We start from the raw sequence: 7086 nt of genomic DNA on the forward strand, positions 1-7086 counted from the left end.
GCAGCACATGACAGATTTCATCTGCTGCGGGTGTGATGTGGGATATGGAGCAGCTGGAGCTGCTGCAGCATCAGCAGAGGGAGTGGGGATCAGGAGCTTTGCTCCATGAGAAATCCTGCAGTTTTTACACTGTGTGTTTGGGTTTGTGGCCCATGTTCTATTCAAGCCCAAAGCATTTTGTTTAGTGCATCACATCACATGAATGTGGCAAAGGTAATTAAATATTTTAGTAAATCAAGCTAATTCAGTGGCTGTATTCTCTGATGTCATCTCAGTTTCTATACTAAAGGAAATTAATTGTTTCATGTAATAATAATAATAATAATAATAATAATAATAATAATAATAATAATAATAATAATAGTAGTAGTAGTAAAGAAACAGCCACCCAAGTTCTAGGGGTTTTCCTCAAGCAGAACTTGTTTTCATTTCCTCTCCAGGCTCATGGTCCTGGAGCTGGTGTAACACAGGCCTGGTCACAAAGAGAAGTTATTCCCTCTGGAAAGGGGGGCACAGGGGAACCACAGCCAGTTCTCATGTCTCCTATCTGTCTCTCTGGGATCTGAGGTTCCTGGCAGTGGCAGCAGCTGGTTTAATCAATAAGCTAAATAAACACCCTTCATCTGGAAGGAGTTAGCAGCTCCATGGAGCAGAGGTGAGCGAGGAGCAGAGTGTTCAGTGCTGCTGTGTGAGCTGAAGGGCTCAGCAGCGACTTGAGGAGAGCTTGCCTGAGCCCTTTTGCCTGTCTCCATGGAATGGGAGCTCCTGCTGTTCATTCCCACTCCCAGGGACTCCAGTTGCCCCAAAACCAGGTTGCTTTGTCTCCCTCTGATCAATGTGTGTACAGCCACGTTTTGACATGTGGCCACACACTTCCACACCTGCTCATGCTTTCCCCCTTAGCATTCCGGCATTCCTGCAGATCCCATGATCCCGTGCCCAGGGTCATCCCCAGCTCATGCTGGAAGCAGTCAGGGAATCCTCAGCTGGATTCAGCCACCCTGTGGGTGGGACAGCTCTGTGTGCTCAGAGCTTCCCCATTAATTGGCAAAAGGAACATCAAATCGTGCCTTCAAGGAGTGACTGCCTCCTCTGGAGTGGAGGCAGGAAGAACCTGCCCTCAAACGCTTGCCCAGGCAGAGAAATTTGCTGGGAGGTCTGGGAGGGGTTAATAACGCATAGAATTTTTTTTTTTTTTTGACAAAAGGCTGATGGTGAATTTGGCAGAGCAGAGGGCGGCACCTGAGAGCAGCTTTTTGTTCAACAAATCCCTCCCCAAACCATCCCAGGCTGGCACAGCACCATCACTCCAGTATGGAGAGGTACAAAACTGGAACCTGTTTTTGCCAGAAAAAGCTGGCAGCCCTGAGAGGTATCAAAGAGGGACCTCAGACCTGCCTGTGAACCCTGGTAACAGAAGGATTTGGCTACTCTCAAATCTCAAAGTAAAGCTGGTGCACCTCAGCCAACTTCAGTGGGGTTTTGCTTCTGTCTGCAGGGTTGGTGACATCAAAGTAAACAAAGCGAACTCCTTCCTGTGCCTTAAAATCCTGCTGATGTGTCCCATGACTGCTACTCCCAGTGACACACACGAGGCTGATATTTTTAGTACAATATATCATTTAGAGCTTCTTTTTATCCAATTAAGAAATGAAATCTAGCTAACCCAATTTATGCCCCGAAGGAGAAAACAAATCTAAGTTTCTTGTACAAGCATCAGGATTGTACAAGTACTATTTCCCAAATCTGAAACAAAACCTGAAGGAATTGTCACACAGCCTTTGCTGGGTAGACCCCACCTAATGAAAAACAAAATTCAGTAGCCGTTCCTGAGCTGGTTTTGGTTGGGGTTTTTTGGTACAATTTCAGTCCCAAAAAATGCACCGCGTGAGAATGGATGTAAATATGAGTTACTAAAACTGTCATCATCAGCTTCTGCTAGGAGCAGAGGGTTCTGGAAGCATTACCAGGTATAATGCAAAGTTGTTGGGGAATAATAATTCAAACAAACCAGAAACTAAAAAAAAAAAAAAACCCATAACAGATACTTGGATTGCATATCTGGGGACATTTTCATTAAACTTGCTACATATTTATATTAGCTGATTTATTTTTTTTATCCATGTGGAGCAAATAAATTCATAGGAAAATAAGTATTTTGCAGACAAGTTCACCAGAAGGTGATGGGTGAAGACCATTTGCAATCTCAGCTAAAAGTGAATCAGAAAGCTATTATGAACAGGAGGGTCATTGGAAGTCTGTGCATTTGACAAAGCTCTCTGCAGCAGGATTCTTTTGTTTTCAGTTCGTGCTCAGGGGCTGAAAATCAAACACAAATGTCAAAGGTTCACCTGGTTCTTCAGTCTCCTTTTTGTTTTGTTTTGTTTCTTAAATGCTAAATAAAAAAAAATAAAAAAAGACAAAAAGAAAGAGGGAATGTCTGTGAGCACACACAACCCTTTTCAGTCAGGTGTTTTTCCTTCAGACATCTGAAGTTTTTCTTCCTGATCAGATGTCATTAGCATATAATTAAGGTGCCAGATCTGTGCCATTTTCCTGTATGCTTAATGGGGTGAGTTCCTGAGGTTTCTTGGGAGGTTTCTTCCTCCCAAACTGAGGTCAAACAGTTAACCAGTCATTCCTTCCCTCCTTCTATTTATAAGCCATAAGAAGCAGGATGTAGTAACATTCTCTTGTGGTTCACCATAAGGAAAAGATTCCATTTCTCTTCGGAGACAATCCCCAACAGCCCCCTCAACAGAACTTCTTTTATGGAGTGAAAATGGGGGAAACCTCTGTGTGTGTCTGTGTGTGTCCTGTCTGCCAGGTCCAGCAGCAGAGGAAGCCCCTGGTGCTGGAGAACCTGGTGAGAACCATCCTCCCCTTCTGCCCTACCACACCTCTCCTTCCTCCTGCCCCTCTGTCTCCTCATTCATTCCAACATTAGAGCTCTTCCTCCAATCAAACACTGTGTTTTCTCCCCCAAATCCATGCCCTGTCCCTAAGGATTGCAGTCCAGAAATCTTAGCCGAGTGTTTGAGCATCCACAGGGCTGACTAGAGGGGAATGACACCGGCCCTGCAAGGGCACCTGGAATTCTTCCTGAACCTCTGTCAGAGCCCTTCTCTGAGCCACTCTGTGCCCAGGGTGTGTAAACAAAGGAGCCCAGAAGGGCTCCATGAAGTCTCCTGGCCCTCAGGGTGCCTGGGAAGAGCAGGGGATGCTGCCGGACAATCCAGCTGGAAAAGCAATTACTGCCTTCCCAGCAAAGGAGCTCAGGGCTGAGCCCCGGCCCCTCTCCAGCTGCAGACAAAGACAAGAGGCTTCTGAGCCCCAAATACCTTTTCAATGGTGAGGAGGAAACGTCCCACGGGTTTTGTTTTTCCCTCCAGGATGTCAGCATCCCGTCCTTTTGAAATCTTTGTGTCGGAGTCCCCACCTCCACTCAGCACCGCTTTCCTCCGGGAGGAGCTGGGGGGAGGCAGGAGCAGAAAGCATCACTGGCTTTAAAAAGAGCCAACTTCCCCCAAGAACAGCCGGGGTGCTCCTTGACATCACAGCTTCGGGCTGCCCACTTGAAGCTCTCCTGAATTTTCTCCTTTCCAAGATGCTCCTTGATGTCTGTGTCCATTCCTCCCCCTTTATTTAAAGCCCGAGGTGCTGCAAACCACAGCAGCACAGAGAGAGCTGGCTGCATCCAAAAAAGGAGCAATTTGCCTAAATCTTGCCTTTCAGTATCTGTGGCTTTAACTTAGGAACCTAACAATGAAAACACAAATATTGATTGGCACTTTGCACTCTTTAGCTGCCTCTAGTTTTAATGGGAGCACCCAATGTATGGGCTCATTCTGGATATATTCTTATGTTTTCAGAGGAAAAATAAATCTCAATTTTTCTCTCCATGCTAGGCTAAACGTTCAGCTCTGTGTGGCTGTTTTCCATGCAATATCCAGCAGCATCTTGAATACAAAACATGAGGGGGGAACATTCAATTAATGCAATTAAATAAGACACAGAATCGTGTTTCATGCTAATCATTTCTGTAATCCAACAAAAGCCTGCCCCACTTTTATTTTATTTTCTTTTTTAATCTGGAGCTGCCACCGAGTTTCCAGTCTGCTGCACCAGAGCCATCCAAAATGTAGGTCAGGCTTGCCAAGTCCACTTCTGCATGAAACAAGGCGTGTTCTCCCCCTGGGGGAAGCATCCTCTCCACCCCTCCCGCTGCCAGGATTCGGCCCCTGACAATTCCTGCTGGCTGGTGGCTGCTTCCCTCTGCTTTAGGGCCATGGGAAGTCACCTCTTTGTGGTGCCCTGGCTCGGTTTTGGTAGCATCAGCCTTAGGAGGGTGGCCATCCATCTCCAAACCCAAGCCTGGTGGCACCAAAGAGGGTCCAGGTGACACGGGGACAGCAACCCCAGTGATCCCGGGCGGGCACACGGGCCACGGCCCCAAAGGTCTGAGTGCAGGTTCAAATCATCCCCCAGATGGTCTAAAGCGGTTCCTGGCAGCAGGAGGGGAAGCTGGAGAGGAAGAGGCCAAGGACAGGGCAGGCCAAGCGCGCCAGGGAGGCAGCTGTGGTTTGGGAAGCTGGGTGGGAGCGGGCTGGGGAAGCACACAGGGAAGAGGCAGGATACCACAGCCTTCTGTGTGGGATGGGTGCGCTGCCCCTGGGTGCCACAGCGGGCTTGGGATCCTGGCAAGCCCTGGAGAAGGACAGGGAGATCCAGAGTCGTGCCAGGAGCTCAGGAGATCAGCAGTCCTGGCTGGAAAAGGGGAGGTTCACTCACATTTTCATGCCTTTTCATGGAGTGATGCAAACTGCAATAACTGCCTTGTGGGTGATGTCATGTCCAGACTCCTGTTTCCCAAGACAGGGGGTTACTGGGATGGATTTTCCTCACTGATTGTGAGGTAATCAGGGGTGCCCTGAGGTCAGCTCTGAGCACCACGTCCTCCTAAAAACCACATTAATCAGTTGGTGCCTTCGGAATTCTGTCAAGTACACTTACTTCATTGAGCAGCTGCAAAACCCAGGTAAGACATTAAGGCTTGGGGAGGAGGGATGAGACAAGGGGGAATGGCTTCAAACTGACAGAGAGTAGGTCGAGATGGGATATTGGGAAGAAATTTTTCTCAGTGAGGGTGGGCAGGCCCTGGCACAGGGTGCCCAGAGAAGCTGTGGCTGGGTCCCTGGAAGTGTCCAAGCCAAGTTGGACAGACTTTGGAGCCACCTGGGACAGTGGAATGTCCCTGCCCATGGCATGGGGTGGGATGAGATGAACTTTAAGGTCCATTCCAGCTCAAACCATTCTGGGATTCAGTGATTTAACTGTAATTCCAACTGAATTGTTGGAAATCCCTCTCGCTTGGCTGGGAAACTTTACAAACCAGCCTGAATTTCCTTAAGTGCATTTGTGGGAAGAGAACAAGCCCACAGAGACACCAGCTCCGGGGAAATGCTGGGAATCTGACCCAGGTTCTTGCCTGTGTCCTGTGCACTGGAGTGAGTAATGAGCTCACTGAAGCTGCTTGTTTCAGACAAAATGTTCCTTATCCAGTGAGTCGGCACCATCAGGCTGTTTCCATGTGGAGCTGGAAAGCTCATCTGCACAGGCTGGGAGAGGCCAAAGTGACAGACAACTCTGAAGATGGTGCAGAAGGGAAAAAGAATAAAAATAAAGATGAATGGGAGTTCAGGGAAAGTCCCAAATCTAGCAATCAACCAACCTGACAAATCCATGCAGCAATTGACTCTCTCCCCTTGTCCTGTGTGTACTCTGATGTGACAGTGGAAAAAAAAGTGAGATTTCTTTTCTGCCTGCACTGCTCTGCTCTATTCATCACCTTCAGCTTCGGGGCTGCAGTGCTCAGGCTTGTGGAAAAAAAGGAGCTGTCCTCACGCTGTCTCCTCGCTGCCCTCCGGAGCAGGACCTGGAGAGGGAGCAGCGTTCCCGAGGCAGCTGCTCAGGGGCCTCTGCGCTTCCGAGCTGATAATTAATGAAACACTCTGGGAGCAGTCTGCAAGAGGGAGCTGCTGTTAATTAGCAATGCATTTGTCACATGATGACGTGCAGAGATGGTGGAGGAGCTTCAGGAAGTCTGAGGCTTAACCCAGCAATGGTTATGGGCTGTATTGGTAATCACCATTATTAGGCAGGGTTTTATTATGTATCTTTAAACTCACTGCAACTTCTCTCAACATTTTCTGGAAAAGACATAATCCCATCTGTTGGATCATCCAGAACAGGTGAATAAGGGGATGATGAGCCTTCCTTTTTTGCACTGTTTCTAAGTGTGGCAGCACTGATTGCAAAGTTCTCCCATCGCTGGTTTTGACTGGCATAGATAACAAAGCCATCCTGAGGAGCTGCTTTCCATGGAGTCACATGCCTTGGAGCAGAAAGCCATTTATAGAGCTCCAGAAAAGACCAAAACTGCTGTGGATTATTGCTGTCCCCAAATACCCTTGGTTCACAGGACATTGGAGGCATTTTTGCAGTGGCAGAGCTGTGGTGAGTGTGCCTGGAACCCCTGAGGCAAAGCACACACTGCTCGTGTGGGAGCTGGCAGAGCTTTCCCAGGGCTTTGTAGATATCCCAGGATCCCCTCCATGCCCACATCCTTGTCTCCATCCCTGGGCATGCGTGTGTGCCTTCAGTGCTGCAATCCTGTGCCTAATAAATCCCCGTGGCCCCATAAAACCCAATTACTAATGTGTTTAAAATAAAAGATGAATGTGTATTTATAGCCACGTGTAATATTTTATATAACGCTCTACAACAGATGTCCAGGGAGCAGCAAAATTTTAATTAAGGTTTTCTCATTGCTTTTCCTAGGGAGTCCAATCAAAGTCCTACTGAAAGACAGGAGTGAGACATTAAAAAAAAACCCACACAGTGACAAATGTTTACATGTATTTTATAACTTATTCTGTAAAGGACATCTGTGGCTCATCTAGTGCAAAAAAAATAAAGAAGCCAAGACTATCTGGTATGAGGCCGTGTTCTACTTATGCTTCTGTAGTGATCATGCCATGAGTAGTGTGGAAAAACCTTGTGTCCAGGGTTTTTTTGGTGTTTGTC

This window comes from Cyanistes caeruleus, chromosome 3 (assembly GCF_971803275.1).
Source record: "Cyanistes caeruleus chromosome 3, bCyaCae1.hap1.1, whole genome shotgun sequence".
NCBI classification, from domain to species: domain Eukaryota; kingdom Metazoa; phylum Chordata; class Aves; order Passeriformes; family Paridae; genus Cyanistes; species Cyanistes caeruleus.